The sequence below is a fragment of the Xenopus laevis genome, chromosome 5L, assembly GCF_017654675.1.
Source record: "Xenopus laevis strain J_2021 chromosome 5L, Xenopus_laevis_v10.1, whole genome shotgun sequence".
Lineage (NCBI taxonomy): Eukaryota > Metazoa > Chordata > Amphibia > Anura > Pipidae > Xenopus > Xenopus laevis.
The window spans coordinates 147,416,517-147,436,806 of record NC_054379.1 but is presented as its reverse complement, the minus strand read 5'-3'; the positions used below and the strand labels follow the sequence as shown (position 1 = coordinate 147,436,806).

Genomic DNA, 20,290 nt, shown 5'->3' with positions numbered 1-20,290 from the left:
CCAGTCGCGACGCTGGCTGGGTGTGCATTCGTGAATAGATGCAATGTGTGCATGCATGAAATTGACGCGATGCTCGTGCATGCACAAAAGGAAGCTCAGAATCACTGGGAAAGATAACAAGCAGCCGGGGAAACAGGGACCAGACATGGGCCAGGCGGCAGAGAAGGTACGTGCCTGGTGCCCCTCCCCCAGCTTTGTGCCCTAGGCACGTGCTTACTCTGCCTACCCCTCGTTCCAGCCCTGGGGCTGCCTGGGTCAAAACTGCCTGCCTGGTTTTCCAAATTAAGACACATCACGGCCAACCCCCTGCCCGGAGTTCCACTACAAAGAAGGTGGCAACCCTTGTTCATGTCCCCCTTAGATGTTCAAGTTTTGGTCATGATCACCTTTAGCTCATAACAGGGCTACAGATTTAGAAAACATTGGTGTATCAGATTACAATTCCAAGAATATCTAGGATGTAAAATACGTTTTTCACCCCAAATCATATACTAACTTCAATTTAAGCTTTCAGGTGTATCTAGGACAGTAAACAACAATTCTGCCAAAATCTCACCAGTACTGGCTTTCTACTCCAAGCCCAAAATTCTGGAGACCATTGAGCTAAAGCAAGTGAAGCCAATTCAGGGTTAAGGATACTAGGAGTTTTATATAAAATACAATTTAAATTCCTGGAGTAGTTCCCATCATATTGCCCAATGAGCAGCAACATCCTCAAAACTGCAAGGCAACCATTGCCCCTCAAAGAGGCTACTTTACTTTAGGCTACTTTACAATTTTTATGCATTAAAGAGAAACTGTCATGATATAAATATTGCAAAGTCTTAGGAAGCAATTCATTTCCCTCTTGTTTAAATTATAGACATCTACATAAGGTTTCTTTCTTTTTGTCAACTACAGTGTTACTTTGAATAACAGTAAGGTTGCCACCTGTCTGGTTTTGACCCAAACAGCCTGGTTTTTTGAAGGGCTGTCCGGGTCAAAACTGCTTGCCGGGTTTTCCAAATTAGGAAAATCAGGCAGGAATTCCTATGATTGACGTGTCGACAGGGCCGAATTTACATAGCCCCTAGGTCCACTGCTGTTCGTCACCCCATCCCCATCCCTTTAATTCGTGCAAATTCTCATCATCTGGACCAGTGCAAATCAGATTGGTGCATGGGAAAATAAAAATAACTATCATATCTCCTGCGCTTCTGGGTGAGGTTGGACAGCATGCCGCCCCCTAAAACCCTGCCACCCCAAGCCCGGGCCTTGGTGGCCTTTCAACAAATCCAGGCCTAAGTGCCGTTCAGCCAGTTGCTGATCACATCATAGCTCAGCCCCTGACATTATGACCCATCCCTGTTGCTTCCAAGACTCGCCTCCCTATTACGTTGCAGCTCCGCCCCCCCTACCCGGAGTTCCACCTCAGAGAAGGTCACAACCCTAAATAACAGTAAAGGTCAATTTGTACTGCAAGGACACATGCCATGGACACTTTTGTAGATAACATAAGAGTGATAAGGCTGGGGTGTGAAATTTTATAAATTATATTACAGTGTAAAATGCAGTGAATTATCCTAACTATTTTTGTGGTTTTATTTTATCTGTTGACATTCATAATACGTACTCGGTTTATGAAGCGACAAACTGAAATGATCACATGTGCGGGTCTGTCTCAGCTAACGGTTTAGAGATGAACCATTTGTCTACAAGAGGCCAGCCCACTGACAAAGTTAATGGAGAAGAACTTTTTTTTGTTATTTTATGCAGAGCTAAAACAAAAGTTCTACTGAACTATTAACTCTGCGTCTGTGTGAATGAAAACCTCTATAATTAAGCGTAAAAATGGAACAATGAAAATGCCGAGTGTGTCCTACAGAAATGTGTTACCATGGTGACAATTCTTCTGTGTTTTCTGACAGTAAATGTGATGTTGCCCACGGAACATCAAGGATGGCCAGGATGAATGTGCTCATCTTTCTGTTTAAACTTCTCCGTCGACTGCAACCCAAGCTCGAAATCGTGTTTAATAGTAGACAGCAGTGGCAGTTGCAATTGATAAATGTATAATACCAGTGACCCTTGTATGGAATTAAAAGTAATACTTAAGGGTAATGTAGGGACTAGTGATATGCGGGCCAGCCTGAAAACCCAGGAGGATTTGGGCCGGCCACCCCAAAAAATCTTCAGGTTGAGCACTCCCTTATGCTCTCCCTGCCCGCGATTTCACACTGCCAGCTTCCAGCCCGTTAATTTATAGACTCGCGAAAACTTAACCCATCACTAGTAGGGACCCATAGGGTTAATAGCCCCTATAGCTTTAAATGCCTACATGTTCAATTCCCTGGGCATTTTACTGGGCAGAAGGGAATGTATCTAAGATAAGTTAATTTGCATATGTATGCTATTGGCTAGCAGGTAGGGTGATCACTTCCTGCCTCACTTTGATGTAGTGCTGGAAAAGGAGTGGCACTTCCTCTTTGCCCCCCACCTTAGGAACGTGGTAAAGGCCCAATGAATGAGGCATTAGATAGTGGCAGGTGTAGCTCCAACATACACTCTAGGAATGTAGGCCAGTAAGGGTTGAGCTAAAAAGAGCAGTTCTGAGCTCCAACATAGACGTGGCAGTTTTGGAAGTATCTCTCCCAGACCATATTACCTGTAGTATAGGGATCCCAGTGGAGAGGGAATCACAACAGATTATTTCCCTGAGGTGATCCAGGTCACTATGGGGATATTTCGCAGAGGTGAAGTGGGATTCCTGCCAAGTCTGTCCGCAGGGAAGTGTCAGCCTGTGTCACACTCTGCATGTGATGTTACTTGTACCACTTGCCTCTGAGAAACTGTGCTGTGAGTAAAACCCCTGTGGATATTTGTTTCGTTGTTTGCAAGACCTCTGGTGCCCTCTTTTTTTTTTATAGCAGCAAGGGAGGTGTAGTGGCTTAACTACCTTCCACTTCCGCTTTACAAGGCCCACTCTGGGTGAGAGAGTCCAGTGTAACCCATGTTCTACTGGTACTAGTCTGGGAAGGCAGTTATTAAGACAAAGTAGAGGTTACAGTAAGTTCTACTAACGTTCCTTTCTTTGACTTAAGCCCTGAGATCAAAAGATGGAGGCTATCTACATCAGGAAAGGGAAAGCTGTAGCACCCCAGCTCCTGGTTTGTCAATGGAACACTAGGACTTGTAATTCATTAACATCAGGAGGCCTCATTTTACAAACGAAGCTAATATTTTCTTTGTCTAGGGTCATTATCCTATCTCAACTGTCCCAACCACCAACCTGCCCTCCTAGGTACACTGATTTTTAAAGAGATCCTTTTTCTTTCTCCACATAAACTCAGTCACTCCAGCCTCCCGTTTTTCACAAATAATCACTCAAGCGGTGACATTGATTTTAAAATGTCACCAAGACAACCATTAACCATGTCATTAGATCTTGTGTCATTAATGAGGCTTGAGAAAGGGTCCTGCGAGGCCCGAAACGTTGCCACATGTCTGCTTGTATTTGAGCCAATAAAGCACATCTTTATATTTACACAAATTACAGTGTGCTGCAGTATATTGGATTTCATTAATGAGCCTGTGACGGAGCCTGGTTTTCAGTATCATGGAATGTTAACAATCTGGCCCTTTATACAGAACTATGTCCTTCAGATCCCTGAAAAGAAGTGATAAAGGCATTCAGGGATTCTCCTGAACATCACTGCGAAGTGCTTATGTTCTCATACAACCTGTTGCATCTGGTTAACCATTGAGTGTGATAATTATTATAGTAGGTCACAATTTAATAGGGATGCACCGAATCCAGGATTCGGTTCGGATTCGGCCAGGATTCAGCCTTTTTCAGCAGAATTCGGCTGAATCCTTCTGCTCGGCCGAACCGAATCTGAATCCTAATTTGTATATGCAAGTCACTTGACTTTTTGTCACAAAACAAGGGAGTAAACCATGTTTTCCCCTTCCCACCCCTAATTTGCATATGCAAAATAGGATTCGGTTTTGGTTCTGTATTCGGCCGAAACTTTCACTAAGGATTCGGGGGTTTAGCCGAATCCAAAATAGTGGATTCGGTGCATCCCTACAATTTAAAGATTATTTATTTTATTTATATGTACATTATGCATGCTATTTCATGAACTTCTGTGTGGTATTGACAAACCTAAAGCCCTTTAGCACTGGGAATTGTCGATTAAAGGAACCCATGCAACTACTTTACCTCTTCTGTACTCTGATTGTGGAGAGAGGGGGCTGCATTTTACTAGAAGAGCATTATTTCCAGTTTAAAAAATAGAATTTCAGCTCTTAAAGTAGAACTAAAGCGTAATTAAAGAAGTAGCTAGAAATGTTGTACATTATGTTTTGTGCTTCTGTACCAGCCCAGAGCAACCACAGCCCTTTAGCAGTAAAGATCTGTGTCTCCAAAGATGCCCCAGTAGCTCCCCATCTTCTTTTCTGCTGATTCACTGCACATGCTCTGTGCTGCTGTCACTTACTGAGCTGAGGGACCCACTCACAATATACAGTACACATAGAATTGAAATGTCCCACTATAAGGCTGATTAGTAATTAATATAGATAATTACTACATGGCAGCAAGAAAACCAGTGCAATTAGCATCAGAATTTAATAATCAGCCCTGTAGCATCAGCTTATATTACAGACCAACCTCATTTTCTGCTGGATAATTAGTGACGAGCCCTAAGCTTAGCTTCTCAACAGCTGCTCAGAGCCCACTGAGCATGTGAGTGTCACAGACACTTTCCAAGATGGTGACCCCCTGTGACAAGTTTGAAATCCTGGATCATTGCTGCTATTGACAAGCTGAAACTTAAGGCTGGTGCAATAAGTGCAGTATAGAAAACATGGTATATTTAGCCATACTTATGAACAGCAGGGGGAGCCACCGCCTTACTTCCCAGCCATGCAGAACTCAAGCAGCTTTGTTTATGACAATCCCTAAGGAGCCCAGACCACACTGAGCATGTGCACAGTCTTAGTCTTGCAAAGATGTTTAACAAAGTTACAAGATGGTGACCCCCTGTGGCCAACTTTGAAAGCATAAATTATTTTGTTTGATTAGGCTTGTGGTGCAGTAAGTTCATGTTTATGTTTAGTATACAAAATACAGCATTTCTAGCCTTATTCTATTTTAGACTTTACATGTTCTTTAATAGGGACTTCAGATCATATTTGGGAGTAGAAGAAGGCAGAGAATCAAATAACCAGTCCACGTATAAGGAACTCCTTATCTATTGGCCACTGATCCTTTGCCCAGGCAATGGAGAAAGGATGGGCTTCTTTAGACAAAGTTTGAAGTAAGGATAAAAACTAAGATCTGTTCTGCTTTTTAATGTAATAAAGTACAAAAACTTTTTTAAAAGGGGTGGTTCACCTTTAGGTTAGCTTTTAGTATGTTATAGAGGGTAATTGTAAGCAAATTTCTAATTAGCCTTCATTGTTTCTAATTTTTTTTTGTTAATAGTTTTTGAATTATTTGCCGCTTTCCTCTGACTCTTTCCAGTTTTCAAATGGGGGTCACTGACCCCATCTAAAAACAAATGCCCTTTAAAGCTACAAATGTGTTATTATTGCTACTTTTTTTATTACTCCTCTTTCTATTCAGTCCCTCTCCTATACATATTCCAGTCTCTTATTCAAATCAGTGCATGGTTGCTAGGGTCATTTGGAGCTTAGCAACCAGATTGCTGAAATGTCAAGCTGGAGGCGGGCTAAATAAATAGCTAAATAACTCAAAAACCACAAAAAATAAAACATGAAAACCAATTGCAAATTTTCTCAGAATATCACTCTCTACATCCTACCAAAAGTTAATTCAAAGGAGAACTGCCCCTTTAGCACAATGTATTAATAAATGATTATGCTCATGTTAAATACAGTTAGATATTTCCCCTTTAACAAGAGCCTGCAGACAAGAAGCCCATTCTTTGCATTAAGATTCACAATTCTCTGTTGATTCAGCAGCTGTCTAAACTGATTTTCTTTCAGAAAGTATATACCTGCCCTATCTAATAGCAGCGGTTGGTTTGCTCATTCAAGGAAAACGTATCCTTGAAACACACATTCATATTGTGCTGTCCATTTTGAACCATTTGATTTTATTCTATCTTCTTTAAAGGGGTAGTTCACCTTTAAGTTAACTTTTACCATGTAATAGAATGGACAATTCTAAGCAAATTTGTAATTATCATTATTTATTTTTTTAAAGTTTTTCAATTATTTGCCTTCTTCTTTTGACTTTTTCCACCTTTCAGATGGGAGGTCACTGACCTCATCTCAAAACAAATGCAACTGTCCTGCTTTTAGAGGGACAGCCCCTCTTTTGACAGCTCAACCCGCAGTCCCTCGTTTGTACTGGAAAGTCCCGTTTTTCTCTGCACTGAACAGCCAGAAAAATAAACAAAGTTTCTAACGTAATTGGCAGAGAGCTCAGAACAGCCACAGCAGCAGATAAGATACTTTTTTACAATTTCAAGATAAGCAAATAAGCAATTGCAACAAAATAAGAAAACAGGTCCCTTGGGAGAAGTTAGACTCACAGCTTAAGGGTATTTCACCTTCATTAGCAAAACTGTAATAACCAAAAAAAAAACAAAAAACAAAGAAATATGTTAAAATTTTCATAACATGCCAAATTTTGTAAAATGAACATGATAATTAGGGGGTGTGGTCACAAAAATGGGCATGGTCAAAAAAATTCAAAAAAATTTCAAAAATGTTGGGAGGTATGCAAATGCTCTGTAAGGCTACAAAATAATTGCTATTACGTTCCATCCAGGCCCTCTCCTATTCATATTCCTGTCTCTTATTAAAATCAATGCATGGTTGCTAGGGTAATTGGGGCCCTAGCAACCAGACTTAAAAATTGCAAACTGCTGAATAAAAAGCTAAATAACTCGAAAAACACAAATATTAAAAAATGAAAACCAATTTCAAATTGTCTCAGAATATCACTCTCTACATCATACTAACCATTAGCACAAAGGTGAACAACCTTTAATCCTTTAAACCCTTTAATACCTTGAAATAAAGATTGGCACCATTATTGTGCAGTTTTCTAAAACTTCTAATGGGAAAGAACTGCACCCATGTCCCCCCCTGAGGTCCCTGAAGCCTGAAACACATCCCTGTAAACACCAATGCAAATGAATGTCTGCCTATTAACCCTTTATGTCTGCTCCTTAATCCTCTAACGGATATTTCACATGGCCTGACCGCTGCCAAAGTAAAGCACAATGCTCGGCGACCCATTCTATTACACAGGATACAGTTCCCTTATCTCACAGAACCCACTATTGTATACAAACAATGCCCAATGGTCACTTCTCTGTTCATTCAGAGCTTCAAGGAATGTGAGCCACCATTTAACCGTATGTAGTTGTGGTTCCTCTGGCTGTTGTTGAACTGTAACTCTCAGCCAAAGGCTGTTGGTTGGTGCTTGGCAGTGATACTGTAGTTTAGCAACAGCTGGATATCTATAGTAAACAGCATCTGATAAGCTAACAGTGATATCCTTACACAAATAACAGCTGCATTACACTTCACCGAACAACGCTGTTATGTGCGGTCCCCTAATTGTATTTTCTAAACCCAGTCTTCTGTTTGCAGAATACACATGAATAATGCATATACATGAATGGCACATTTCAATGGTTATTTACAGAGGGCAGCTGCAGTTGAACCCAGGGATAACCTGTTGGGTTCTGCCTCTTGAATGTAGCCAAAGTTCGCTCTCCTCCGGTGTCTGCTAATCAGCTGCTTCTGCTCCACTGTTTCAGGAGTCAGAACCAGCAGTGTGGAGAACATAAACAGCCAGACAGATCCTGTTTCAATAACAACTGTGGCTAAACATGACTTCATTGGGTATTGGAAAGCTGCTTTGAATTACGGGATGCAATTTACAGTTTCTGGGGTGGACTTCCCCTTTAAATAACCACACCAAATTAAATAAATACGCCCCTACAGAGCTTGCAAGAAGCCAATCTCCCATCTTTGTTGTCAAATCATCTCCCATAGGATAAAGCATCTCCAGGAAGAAAACTTACCTTCAAAGTGCTTTCAGAGACACAAACAGCCTCTTGGAGGGACGCTGTCGCTTTAAGAGGTTGTGCAGAAGTTACAAAGCACCCATTTCTCCCCCTTCCTCATGTGATGACCTCACCATTGCTGCCTGCACTTCCATTGAGATGGGAAGGAGGAGAGCTTGGCATTCAGCAAAGTGAAGGATAAGGAGGGGGGGCGATAGATGGTTTAACTGTTGATACCCAAATCACAGATTCCCTGCTGGATGAGAGCTCAGCGATGCACTGCTGGCAATGATACCTAACAATGTAGGGATGCACGGCTCTTGTTACATGGTTGCACAATGAGCTGTTACATTCCCCCCCTGCTCTGTGCAACTGTAACACACAATAAACATGTATCAGTCTCAGGGAGACAATGCTGTGGGCATCCAGGGAACCGGCTCCCCCTTAACCATCAATATAATAAGCACAGGCAGAGAATAATGAAGCTTAAGGGAAGCTCAGCCTCACCAGGCAGCAAGAGACCAACTGTCATATGTAAGTATACAGCTATAAGCCTCCCTCCTATTGGGGCCTCCCCAAATATCAATGTCTCCCTCCTCCCCTGCTTAGTAACCAGCTCAAGTCCAATTGGGGTACTTACCGGCAGGCATGGGCAGCACTACCCTGGGCACCAGCAGCTTGATGCAGAGAAGACTCCAAGTGGCACATGCGCAGTACTAGATGCTCTGCCACTGAGAAAGGGGCTTGTGATGCTGTGGAGGCAGGGCTTGAGCCGACAGGAGGGATCTGGGGGAGGCCACACAGCATGGGCCACACCGTGGGCTGAGAGCTCAGTCTAGTGAGTGGGATGTGCTGTATATACTGCTCGTATGCTTCCCAGAGGGCGTCATTTGCTTTTGTTTTGTATCAAACCTGCAGGTACAGTTACACTGGGACTAGGGAAAACAGTTCATATGCATGCGATATACATAAAGCTTGTCTCAGGATACTTTTAACCCCACAGCCACCGATATTTTCTCACTTCTTTTTGTACAGCAAATAACAGTTTATTGTTTATTTATCCATACCTCCCAACTGTCCCTTTTTCGGAGGGACAGTCCCTCTTTTGACAGCTCAACCTGCAGTCCCTCATTTGTACTGGATTTGTCCCTCTTTTCTCTGCACTGAACAGCCAGAAAAAGAAACAACGTTTCTCACTTAATTGGCTTTTAGCAGAGAGCCCAGAACAGCTAACAGGTGCAAATAAGATACTTTGTAACAATTTTGAGACACAAAAACACAGTTTAGATAAGGAGAAATATTTTCAAACTTTCATAACCTGCCAAATTTTGTAAAACAAACATGGTAATTAGGGGGTGTGGCCACAGAAAGGGGGTGTGGTCAAAAAATTGCTGCGTTACATGCGGAAAAAAATTTTTTGTCCCTCTTTTTACTTCCAAAATTTTGGGAGGTATGATTTATCCACACAGTCTGTATATTCAGTACAAGACTTTCTTCCTATAGTGCGTGTGCCATTTGCTTTGTGAATGCGAGAATGGAAGTGTGTGTAAGCTCTGTTGGACAGGGCTCCCTTTACCTGTTGTATTGGTGATTGGTGGTTTTTGTGTATGTGTAATGTATACACTTCTCCAGGCATAAATTCGCTAGTAGAGCGTTAATTTCCCTAAAATCCAAAGTTGTGTCCAGGGCGATGAACGCTGACGAAGTTGCGCTATTGTTACTTTGGCAAGCAAAGCGAAGTTGCTCTAGCGCTGGCTAATTTGCATACGGTGGGAAGTGAAAGTTGAATGGACTTGTATATGTTGCAGCAAGTATATTAAACTACACAAGCCCAGGGAACCTTAAAGGATCCGTAACATAAATTTTTTTTAAAAAAAAAATTGTTAGTGTAGAACGAAAAAAACCCCACAAAGACATATTAAACTTTTAAATCGCTAAGTGTTTATTGAGAAATAACTCACCGAAAATCTGCTTGCGCTCCTCTTCAGAAAAGGCGATCCGGCGATCCATCGTGCGGCGCTCAATTTCTCCTCCCTGCTTTCCTTATAGGAGATAGCAAGGGAGGAAAAATCGAGAGACACATGATGGATCGTTGCTGTGTCGCCTTTTCTGAAGAGGAGCGCAAGCGGAGTTTCGTGAGTTATTTCTTAATAAAGACTTAAAAGTTTAATATGTCTTTGTTGTTTTTTTTTTTCATTCTACACTAACAATTTTTTTTTAAAAAATTTGATGTTAATGGTCCTTTAATAAAATAAAATAGAGTTGTTATAATGCTCTACACATGAGCCCAGTGTATAGTTTATGTGCCATATGTTAGGAAATGTAGGGGGGAACCCGGTTACCCCAAAAAAAAAAATTTTAGGTCTTTTGCAGGCTATCAAAAAAGGAAAACACGCCAGTGATTTTTGGGACTTTAGAAAATTTTTTAACAAAAAATTGAGGAAGTCCTATGCACTTCGCCTGGTCTGAGGTGGCAAGGCAAGTCTGGCAAAAGAGGTAACGTTCAGTAAAATGTGCATCTTAGTGAATTACGGCCAGAGCAAAAACTCGTCTGGAGTTAGAGTGCGAAGCAACGCTAGCGTCTAGCTCCTTCACTAGCGAAGTGATGCCTGCACCCCTTAGCGAAGTGGCGAAGTACCGAAATGACGTCACAATGGCGAATTTTCGCTAGCATTAGTCACTTCACCCTTTAGGGAATCTGCCCATAGTGTTTTTATAAAGGTCATTTAACTCCGAGGTGACTTCACAATATTATCATATTTTGCAATAGGGGGCACTTTATTAATTATAATACACACGTTTCAGTGAGTCAAGTGACAGAAATGACTTCGCTAAGCACTGTTTATAAGGATATAATACACAAAAGCTGTGAATATCTTGTAAATTATATCCTTATAAACAGTGAGTTCTGGGGGCACATTTACTAATGGTCGAATATCGAGGGTTAATTAACCCTCGATAGTCGACCCTCGAAGTTAATTCCTTCGACTTCGAATATCGAAGTTGAAGGATTTAGCACTATTCGTTCGTTCGATCGAAGGAATAAACGTTCGATCGAACTATTAAAGCCTTCAAATCGACAGATTCGAAGGATTTTAATCCATCGATCGAACGATTTTCCTTCGATCAGAAATTGGCTAGAAAGGAAGGTCCCCATAGGCTAACATTTTAGAGGGCGATGTAGGAGGTCAAAGTTTTTTTTAGAGACAGTACTTCGACTATCGAATGGTCGAATAGTCGAACAAATTTTAGTTCGAATCATTCGATTCAAAGTCGAAGTCGAAGGTCGAAGTAGCCAATTCGATGGTCGAAGTTTTTTTCCTTCTAATCCTTCACTCGAGCTAAGTAAATGTGCCCCCTGATGTCATCAGTTATAAACGGTGAGTTCTGATGTCATCAGTTATAAACGGTTAGTTCTGATGTCATTTCTGTCACATGACTCACTGAAACTTGTGTATTATAATAAATAAAGTACCCCCAGTTGCAAAATATGAAGATATTAGAAGTTTTCCTCCTGAGTCCTTATATTTTACAATAGGGGGTACTTTATTCACTATATAATTTATAGGATATTCATGGCTCTTATGTATTCTAATAATATACAGTTTACTCTCTCAGTTGCACTCAAGGGTTAATTCGCACAAGGGGGCAGATTTATTATGTGGTTTAAAAACGGTGGGATCATCCACCACACGTCAGGCTTCATTTATGCGTTTTTTTTCTTAGTGACTTCTGTCGGAATTTACTTACAAAGGTCTGAAGTAGTGTAAGTTAACAATGGCAAACCTGGCGTTAGCCATTCTTAAATCTGACCCATTTTGCATTGCCCAAAATTGTAAAATAGTAAAAAAATTGCCAAAATTCATTAAAGTCTATGGGCAACAACATTTTTATGCGCACCGCAATGCGTCAAGTTTTTTCACCCATTGTAATGTATGGGCGTCATTTTTGCAACTAAACTAGGGGACACATTTTTCTCATCACTGTTAAAATTCTCCATTCATTGTACACAGCTTTTTACACTGTTTTTTCTGCGAATTTTGTTTTACACAGCATAATAAATATGCCCCAAGATGTAAGACATCTGCGGCACACTTACAGGCAACTGCACAGCACAGGTGAGTTCCCTATGGCAGGGTGCAGGGTGCTGCAGGGCTTTCTTCCTGACCAGTATCAGTGGGAGCAACACCCTCCCTGTATTTCCATTCAGTCTTTCTGCTTTCTTCTCCATGACAGCAAAATACTGTGGCTATTTATATGGTGCTGCTCTTCCAGCAGGGAGAAAACTGCAGGGTTCTACTGTGCATGAGCATTCTCCTATGAGGCTCTCAACATTCCCTTGGGTGCTCATTTACACTACACAACTAATATGCAGTTTGGCTGGCTTATATCTGTGTCATGTACTGTGTGTAACTAAAGGCTAAACTATAGGTTAAATCACTTGGGGTGCCAATATGTCCAGCACACCCTACTGAAGTCATTTGCTAACCTTGTGACATGGTGTACATCTCCATATGTCATAATGCCACCATGTATGATCAGTTATCCCCTCAGCTCTGTTGACTGCTGCATGTTGCAGGATGGTGCACTTCATGAGTGCCACGTTGCTCAATGTGTGCTTCACTGGGGGTGCCCAACATATTGGCACCCATAATATCTCCTCTAAACACTCTTTATTTGCTATACACGTGTGCAACTCCTTCAATGAATACTTGGCAACAAAACTTGCTATTGGCCAGAGAATCATTAGGGACTGCTGCAGAAAGAGTGGTTACCTGGCATACGTTTCTGGTTACCTGGAGTGTTTATCTTTCTGTTTCTTCTTTCTTCTGCTCAGTTGTCACCCAGAGGCCATTGAAGAAGAAGAGGATGGTATTCACCGAGAAGTATCCTAGGTCGCTGCAGTTTCTACTAACTGGAGCACCGGTCTGGGGTATCAGGTAAGTAATTATGATCAATGCGGGATACCTAGCTTTTGGCACCCCCAGTGATTTAACCTTTCCTTTTCCATTTATGAAAGCTAGTGCAGTGTGCCTACTGACGCAGCCCACTCTGGGAACCCTGTTGTTACCACCACGTTTATGGTGGCGGGAGCTCCATGGTTACCCAGTGACTATAGGTGCACTTGCAGGCTAATTAGGGGTTGCACCGAATCCAGGATTCAGTTTGGGATTTGGCCAGGATTCAGCCTTTTTCAGCAGGATTCAGATTCAGCCAAATCCTTCTGCCTGGCCAAACCGAATCCGCATCCTAATTTACATATGCAAATTAGGGGTGGGAGGGAAATCTCGTGACTTTTTGTCACAAAACAAGGAAGTAAAAAATGTCTTCCCCTTCCCACACTATTCGTTTTTGGTATTCGGCCGAATCTTATGCGAATGGCTCGGCCGAATCCAAAATAGTGGATTCAGTGCATCCCTAAGGCTAATAGACTGGCACATTAGCATTTGGTTCAAATATGCACAAGTGCAAGTAGAGTGTTTAGGCACCTTCATGAATTACATCAATATGTGCAAAATGTGCATCTATGATTGTAAATGAGCCCTGTGAGTAAGTTTACATATAATTTGCATAGCATTCTATAAGCAAATGATGCTGGTGATGTGCTAGAGATCATGTTGAAGATAAGCAGAACGATTGTGGAAATTAAAATTTAACACAAGCTTCATCATACTGAAATAAGAAACCAATTAAGAATTCTGTACCGTTTCTGAAATAATCAAGTTTATCTTCACCATCCCCCTCTCAGCATTTGTTTTTCTTCATTCTGTCTTCTTGCAGGAGTTGGGAGTCTAATTTTCATACACAGTTAGATCTTATAGTGGCGGACTCCCTACAGGAGAGACAGGATTTGTGGACATTATAAAAGAGGGAGCTCTGATATATCTACTAGGCAAAAGGAGTTCCCCTAAAAGATATATTGGATTTAACTGTCATTTGAAATCAGACTCCCATCTCCTGCATGAAGAGAGGCAGATGCTGAGACGGGGATAGTGGAGAGTAGCTTAAATATTTTAGAAATTATTCTGAATTTGTAATTGATTTTATTTAGAAAAAATTGTATTTCATTATAATAACGCTTATATGAAATTTTAATTTTCGCAATAGTTCCCCTTTAAGTAAGGGGCCCACCAATAGTGCACTACCGCACTGCACCCCCGTATCTAAGGAAGGGCCCACTGCTCCGGCACACCACCTAAAAGTTCCCTTTCCAATAATTACCATTGCCACTAGCGTTAATATTATTGCCACCGATTCCAACACATTTTGGCCCCCTCATGCTGCCAATGTACTGGGACCAGTGGGGCCTAACAGGTCCAGGGCTCAACGGGTGTTTTTTGGTGCTCTGTAGGCCAGTCTGACCCTGAAAAAAAGACACATCAATCGAGTTCCACGTCAATCTAGTTCCACTTTTTATGTATATATAAAGCCTGTCCCTGGATCAACTTTGTATTCAACTTTTGTTCCTCCCTGAAGCAAATTGAACAGGCTTCATTGGATTTTTTTTTCGCCTCTCTGGATTAGGTTTTTATAGACAGAAAAGGTTGAACTTGATGGACATGTGCGTTTTTTCAACCTAACTTAATTTTTTTTTTACTATGTAGTCATTCAATAACTAGTGATGGGCGACTAAATTCCCCAGGCATAGACTTGCTGTGAATAAATTCGCAAAACTGCGGCAACAATTCACCGGGGGAAAATCCGAAGCGTCAAAACATTTTTTTTAGCCCTGTTGCACCAATAGAGTATCCGGTTCAAATCTGTTAAAGGGGTTGTTCATCTTGGCTAATTCCAAGCAACATTTCCACTGGGCATTATTTTACTTTTTTATAGTTTTTTAATTATTTGTCTTCTTCTTCTAACTCTTTCCAGCTTTCAAATGGGGGTCACTGACCCCATCTAAAAACAAATGCTCTGTCTACACATTTATTGTTATTGTTACTTTTTATTACTCATCTTTCTATTCAGGCCTCTCCTATTCATATTCCAGTCTCTTATTCAAATCAATACATGGTTGCTTTGGTAATTTGAATCCTAGCAACCAGATGGCTGAAATTGCAAACTGGAGAGCTGCTGGATAAAAAAGCTAAATAACCGAAAAACCACAAATAGAAAATGAAAACCAACTGCAAATTGTCTCAGAATATCACTATTTACGTCATACTAACACACAACCTCTTTGACTGGTCTAGTGAAACAAATACAAAAACTATACAGAGGACCCACAATATATTTATACTTCCTAGAAACATGAATCACCAGTAGGCTTGGGGACGAATTGGACCTGTTTCGTTTCACCAAAAATTTGCGAAATGTCGCTGACACCCATTGAAGCCTATGGGCGTCTACATTTTTTTGACGTGCGACGCCATACATGTCTATGGGCTTCATTTCTACTGCGAAACAAGGCAAAAAAATCCGCCCATCCCTAATCACCAGCAGCAGCATTTTATTTCCAAATTTTACCAATTTTCATGCTGGATGTGGCCCTCCTAAGGCAGGTTTATGGCCACTAGACTGTTAAAATACATGGATTTCTTTATTTTAAATCTTCATAATTTTCTTAGTAAATGAGTTTTCATAGGGGCTTTTTAAGATATTGATGCCATCCACTGTAATCTTTGGGCCATAGTCAGAAGATTTGAAAACAAACTGTCTCACCATTCGGGAAGTCAGACAAAGAGCCAATCTTCATGTGAATGTCCATCTGAAAATCATGTAGAGTAAAATAATCTGTACAATATAATGTGGGTTGGGGGGTGAAATCTATTTAAACCTCTTGGCTGGATAAAATTCTACCCAAATGTAGCTTTGATTGCTTGCTGAGCACTTTGAATAATCCACTTGGCAGCACCGCTTGCCCTGTAAATGACAGATTATGGAAACATGAAAGAGGCCACAGGGCTGGAAGCTTTGCAAAAATAACTGGTATTCTAAAAACAGTAGTCAAGCGAGTTCCCTCCAGCAATAATTACAGTTACAGGAAAACTTGGTCTCTTATGCCTGAATAACTTGACTTCTGAAGCAGACTTTATTTTACTTTACCAGTAATAAGACCAGCATTGCATGCTGGCTTTTCAATCACCATAATTATTGCATTACTGTTATTGCAATCTGCGGTTCTTTGGGCATTTAATGTAGAATGTTGGCAGGAAAAAATGAAATATAGGTATACTAATACTGAAAACGTACTAAACTGACATGGTGTTAATTGGGGAATTGAGCTTTAAAATGATATATTTACCGTACTTTAAAACTGACTTTTTTGTGTTACATAATATTCTATGTCCTTTCGGGTCCCCTAAACTGGCCCCTGATGAAGGGAGAAGTCTGGGGTCGCCTTGAAGAAGGTAGAAAGCTGTTTTAAAAGTGACTGTCCAACAAATAATACACAGAAAAGATCTGCAAGAACAAAAGAGGGAGGAATAGTCATTATAAAGTGGATGGCAAGAATAGTAATTAAACCTGGGGTAACAGAGGATAGAGGAGCAAAGGCAATACTGAAGTGGTCGATCCTGTTGCTCATTCAACTGTCCTGCTGCAAGGAGCTAATGGCGTCTTAAAGAATAACAAAACCCTCTTTTCAAACCTCAGACTTCATCCATTGATCCTCTTCCCAGCTCCCTCAACGAACCACCCGTTACTGTCTAAAGTTTCTAAATTTTTGTACCTGCTATAAAAAATGTTACACAGGGAGGTTTGAAGGCACCATTTCTCACTGTTTCAGGTCCTGTTCTTCAGATCACTGTCCCGTATGGCTCCCTAAATTCAGAACAAGTGCTAAGCTCCCTGGTTAGGACTCAATCTTCCGCCTGTAGCAACCGCCTTTGGCCTCGGGAGGAGCCCTCAGCTACTCAGATGCCGCAAGGTCTTACTTTGAGAGCAAAAAATCAGATATTCTGAACGAGCAAAGGGGCACGTAGGTTTCCAAGGTTTTGGACAGAAGGCAACAGTTCAGGGAATAGAAAACAGGCCGGGGTAGGTACAGGCAGAGTTCAAGCAGGGTCGGACAGGAAGTGGTCGGTACAGACAGCGTTCAAGCAAGGTCAATCAGGCTGGGTCGGTACAGGCAGCGTTCAAGGAATAGTCAGGCAGGCAAGAGCAATACCGGTAGATTTCAGAATAGTCAGGCAGGCAAGAGTAAGGATTAGTAACGTTCAGAATTGTCAGGCAGGCAAGGATCAAAACTGCAATCGAAACAGTCAGGAATCGCACCAGATACAAAACAAGTTAGACCTAACAACGGGCAATGGGTTTGGACTCAAAGCCCCTTTAAAGGAGAAGGAAAGGCTTGCAGCACTTGGGTTTGCCAAATGTTAGGAGTCCAAAGTTAGGAGCTCATTTAAAGGGGTTGTTCACCTGAGTTAACTTTTAGTATGATGTGTAGAGTGTGATATGCTGAGACAATTTGCAGTTGTTTTTTTATTATTCATGATTTTTTATTATTTGTGGTTTTTGAGTTATGGAGCTTTTTTTATTCAGCAGCTCTCAAAATGGTACAAAATGACCCTAGCAACCATGTATTGATTTGAATAAGAGACTGGAATATGAATAGGAGAGGACCAATATAGAAAGATGAGGAATAAAAAGTAGCAATATCAATAAACGTGTAGCCTTACAGAGCATTTGTTTTGTAGATGGGGTCAGTGACCCCCATTTAAAAGTTGGAAAGAGTCAGAGGATTAAGGCAAATAATTAAAAAAATGATGAAAACTCACACCTCTCCCTCCCACTCTCCCTCCCCCAGTGCACACACCAGCTCATATTACCCTTCTTCACTGGATGGGGGAGAGTGGATGTCTGGGCCCACCAGGATTTTTCCTGGTGTCCTACCGGCCCAGTATGACACTGTAATTAATGTTTCTGTAGCTCTTTCCTCACATTTGGATGTAGGGATGTACAGAATAGGGTTTCCTTTCTGGGGACATTATTATGTGTTAATAAATAGGGTTACACCTACACTTTCTTTCTTCCAGTACGATAGGTCTAGATTGATTTGGTTGGGGCATAACTGGTGCCAACTTTATACAGATATGGGATACATTATCTGGAAACCCAAAAGCTCAGAGTTCCAGGAAGACAACCCCCCATAGACTACATTTTTATCAAATAATTCAACGTTTTAAAAATGATTTCCTTTTTCTCTGTAGTAATAAAACTTGTACTTGATCCCTTCTTGGAGGTGAAACAATCCTGTTGGGTTTAATTGATTTTTATATTATTATTTAGTAGATTTAAGTTATGAAGATCCAGATTACAGAAAGATACATTATCAGGAAACCCCCGTGTCCTGAGCATTCTGGATAACCGTTCCATTCCTGTATATACAATACTGACATTCCTTATAGCGGAGAATTCTTGAATCAGTATAGCATAAATCTAGATAAGTACTTACTGACACTGGTCGATATTTAATTGAATGTTCCCATGAATTTTTAATTGCCTGATTACTGAACTTTTTCCTCCCAGTGGCACACAGACAATACATTAATTAACGAAACTATGACTGATTGGCAAGAACAAGTGGTCATTTTGCATTTATGCACTTTCACTTAACGCTGGAATTGTTGGGCTATGCCAGTGCACATCAGATTTAGCCCTGCATTGTTCACACTTGTAATCTTATGTATTTTTCATGTGTTTAAGAACCTACATTGCTCACATCTGTAATAACTTGTATTGTTCGCACCTGTAATACCCTGCAATGATCAGACCCTGGACTGTCAGTGTTCACATTTTTCACCTGTTCACACCTTACACAGACTGTAAGGAAAGCACTGACATTATGTCACTGTATATAGTACATACTGATCATCAGGGCGACAGAGCGCCCTAGGCACCCAGTCAGATACCCCTCCCCGTATGCGTGCACACACTCGCAACTGCGCATATGCACGAGTGCACACTTGCCAAAAGAACACAAGGCACAGTAATGAAGGGAAGGCCAGAGGAGGGAGTGGAGGAGAGTGAATGATGGAGGGGGGAGTGCTAGAGAGGCGGAGGGAGGCGGAGGGCGAAAGCAGCAGCGGAACGAGTCACATGGACTAGGGGTAGGCAGAAAACTTTTGAATAGGTACCTGCCCAGTGCCCCCACATCTTTGCACCCTAGGCACGTGCCTCTTCTGCCTACCCCTAGTTCTGGCCCTGCTGATCATCTTAGAGTGATCCTGATATGTTTCCTTGTCTCCTATCCAGCTCTGCCTGCTCCACACTACCTGCTTGCCCTGTGCTGCCTGTGTGTGCCGTATTCTCTCTGCCCTATGATGCCTGTATGTCCCATATTCTGCCTCAACTATTCTGCCTGTGTGTGCCAAACTCTGTCTGTGTGAGGTAAGCCTGGTGGGGCTTGTAGCATTGGTGAGGGGTAGCATTTGTAAATACTTGTTAAGGGGTCCCCAAAGTGTTTATTCATGTGCTTGGGGTTGCTGTGTTATCTACAGCACAGGAGGATGATATGGATTTAAGGGTATGTCCACATATGAGTGATGAGTGATTTCCCTGCAGTGAGCACCAACCATTTAGTTTTTTGGGGTGATACCACCATTAATATGGGTACCATCTTAACATTTCTTGTGATAACATAGGTGTGGTTAAAAAAAGGGAGTGGGCAACACTGGCTTCCATTATCGGCCCTCTACCATGTAGGCTTGAAAAATTTTATCCCTCTGTACCACAGAAGTTGGACAGCACTAGGGTACACAATAGAAATAACATTTTGGGAATGTGTTGGACTTTGTTTTTGGTCCCCTACTAATTCCACAACCTCTGCAGTGTTTTGAATACTTAAGAATTCCCTACCACGCTGTTATCCTTATCAATCTCCAAGGTAACGTTTAGGGATGGACCGAATCCAGGATTCCGCTAAGATTTGGCATTTTTCAGCAGGATTCAATCCAAGTGCCTGGCTGAACCAAATCCGAATCCAAAAAATGGTGTGACTTTTCATTACACGAATATGGAATTCAAAAATTTCTTAACCATGCGAGGAGAGTGTGGTTTTGGTTCTCCATTTCCCCCCTAATTTACATATTCAAATTATGGTTCATATTTGGTTCAGGATTCGGCTGAATCTCTCACAAAGGATTTGGAACTCTGTCGAATAATAAAATTGGGCATTTTGTCCATTTCTGGCTCCCTAAATTCAGAATAAGTGCCAGGCAGCCGCCTTTGGCTTCGGGAGGAGCCCTCGGCTACTCAGATGCACCAGGTCTTAATTTGAGAGGAGCAAAGTGGAGCCGAGGATGAGTAGAGTATAA

General features: G+C 41.4%; 1 protein-coding gene across 3 annotated transcripts in view; it reads right to left on the bottom strand.

Moving 5' to 3' along the window:
- rnf144a.L (ring finger protein 144A L homeolog) overlaps positions 1 to 8,755 on the bottom strand; it is a 49,033-nt gene extending 40,278 nt beyond the window's left edge. For 2 of the 3 annotated variants that reach the window (XM_018264000.2, XM_041563538.1), the window contains exon 1: positions 8,674 to 8,755. The gene's annotated coding sequence lies outside the window, so the exon portion shown is untranslated. Of the gene's footprint in view, positions 1 to 8,051; positions 8,216 to 8,673 lie in introns of those variants that run through there. The other variant, XM_041563537.1, reaches the window with a different exon arrangement.
- Positions 8,756 to 20,290: the final 11,535 nt, after the last annotated feature.